Below are 2,555 nucleotides of genomic sequence, written 5' to 3'. Positions count from 1 at the left end.
GGTGGTCTCGTGCAGCTGGGGGGGGGTGTGGGTCCGCCCTGGCCCATTCGACGTGAGTGGAGGTTTGCTGGGGCCTCTGAGAAGAAGTGTCCTCTGCCCCCTGCCCCCTTCTCCTGCTTTGGACCGGGACGTGATGCCTGGGTGGGAGCGGTTGTTTCGCCACCACGAGGCGGGGCCACGGCCGGCCTCACTGCCCTTTTTCCACAGCACAGCCTGTGTCGTGGTCACATTACGTCAAGGTCAGAGGCGGACAAAGGAACACACGCGTGTCCTTTCATGGCACTGGTCTGTCATGGTGAAGTGCCCGCAGTGAGCGAGCGAAGCCGGGCTGTCCTCGTGCTGAGGGGCACCCGGCTGCGTTTCCTCTGGGACCCGGTCGTTCCTCCTGCCGGCAGCGGGGTGGAGTCAACGCTCTGCGCCAGCACCTCAACCACAGGCATCGCCCTCCTCAGTCTCCCTTCCCTGTCAGCCCTCAGAGCATCGGAGGTGGTGGAAAGCCCAGGGCTTGTAGGTACCCACCAACTGGGGGCTGCTGGGGGGGTGAGGAGCTGCTTGGTGGGTCACATGGGCAAGCACCAAGCTACTCACCCAAAGGTTGGTGGCTCAGACCCACCCGGGGCTCCTTGCGGGACGGGCCTGGTAAGCGGCGTCCGAAAGGTCACAGCCTTGGAAACCCTGTGGGGTCAGCTCTGCTCGGCACGTGTGGGGTCCCGTGAGTCACAGGGTCACCATGAGTCATGAGGTCACCATGAATGATGGGATCACTGTGAATTGTGGGGTCACCATGAGTCATGGGTCACCAAGAGTCATGGGGTTGTGGGGTCACTATGAGTCGTGGGGTGACTGTGAGTTGTGGGGTTGTGGGGTCACCATGAGTCGTGGGGTCACTGTGAGTCATGGGATCACTGTGAATTGTGAGGTCATCATGAGTTGTGGGGTCATCAAGAGTCATGGGGTTGTGGGTTGACTGTGAGTTGTGGGGTGACTGTGAGTTGTGGGGTTGTGCGGTCACCATGAGTCATGGGGTCACCATGAGTCATGGGGTTGCCATGAGTGGTGGGGTCACTGTGAGTTGTGGGGTCACTGTGAGTTATGGGGTAACCATGAGTCATGAGGTTCCCACAAATCACAAGACCACCGTGAATTGTGAGGTCACCATGAGTCATGGGGTCATCATGAGTCATGGGGTCACCATGAGTCATGGGGTCGCCATGAGTCGTGGGGTCGCCATGAGTCGTGGGGTCGCCATGAGTCGTGGGGTCACTGTGAGTTGTGGGGTAACCATGAGTCATGAGGTTCCCACAAATCACAAGATCACCATGAATTGTGAGGTCACCATGACTCATGGGGTCATCATGAGTCATAGGGTCACCGTGAGTCGTAGGGTCGTGGGGTCACCATGAGTCAGTTTCAATTCACAGCAACTAACAACCCTAGGGGTGGGTGTGAACCAGGTCGCGTGCAGGGCTGTGCCGACTCTGGGCTAGCTTCCCGTAGACGCTGCACAAAGAGGTCACTGGAGACCGCAGACTGCATGGGCGTGCCACCGCGTCATTCTGGAGGCTCTCCTGGGGCTGGAGCCAAGGCCAGCCGCCTTCTGCTCCCGCGTGGGCAGTTTCCATGCCAGGGGAGCGATGTGGGGGCATCTGAGGAAGGGTGTGTGAATGTGTGTGAGAGCATGCCAGGGAAGGGGTGTGGGGGCATCTGAGGAAGGGTGTGTGAATGTGTGAGAGTGTGTGTGTTAAACACTGTGCACACATATGAGTGCATGGCTTGTGAGTGAGCATCTGTGTGTGCATGAGTGTGTGTGAGAGTGTGTGAGTGTGTGAGAGTGTGTGTGCGTCAGAGACTGTGCACACATATGAGTGTATGGTTTGTGAGTGAGCAGCTGTGTGTGTGCATGAGTGTGTGAGTGTGTGAAAGTGTGTGTGTTAGAGACAGGGAAGTGGGAGAGACTGGGAAGAGACGGGGAAATAGAGGAAGACGGTGAGAGACAGAGACACAGAGTGAGGCAGGGAGCGGGACAGACGGCCAGAGGCAGAGCCAAGGTGTGAGGGGCCGTGCACGCAGGGCGGCCCCTCTCTTGAGGAACCCCTTCTTGATGGGGACCTACCTGCAAGTATGTAGCAGAGTCCCAGCAGGCCTGTCTGACCCCACACTTTCCTGGAAGGCACTAACTTTGGCCTTGAACTCAGAACCAGCCTCCCTGAGAAATGTCTGTCGTGCAGCGTCGTGCAGACGGCAGCCTTCAAGGGCGTCTCAGCTGAGCAGCGACCTCCCAGCTTCCCTGTGGCTTGTGTCCACGTGCATGACAAGATGGATGCCATGCACTTCCTACTACCATCTCCAGGGCACACGTCCTGGGTCAGCACGCGGGGCCACGGCGTTTGGGGACCAAGCATGCTGCAGATGCCTCCTGAGGCGTGGGCACTTCTTGGTCTCCAAGGCTGTCAATCTTCACGGAAGCAAAGCCCAAACCACACCCACTGCCTGGAGTCCATTCTGACCCACAGCGCCCCTAGAGGACAGAGTGGAACTGCCCACAGGGTCTCCAA

The sequence above is a fragment of the Orycteropus afer genome, unplaced genomic scaffold, assembly GCF_000298275.1.
Source record: "Orycteropus afer afer isolate SDZICR_OR568_19922 unplaced genomic scaffold, OryAfe1.0 scaffold00871, whole genome shotgun sequence".
NCBI classification, from domain to species: domain Eukaryota; kingdom Metazoa; phylum Chordata; class Mammalia; order Tubulidentata; family Orycteropodidae; genus Orycteropus; species Orycteropus afer.
This window is presented reverse-complemented; position numbering follows the sequence as displayed.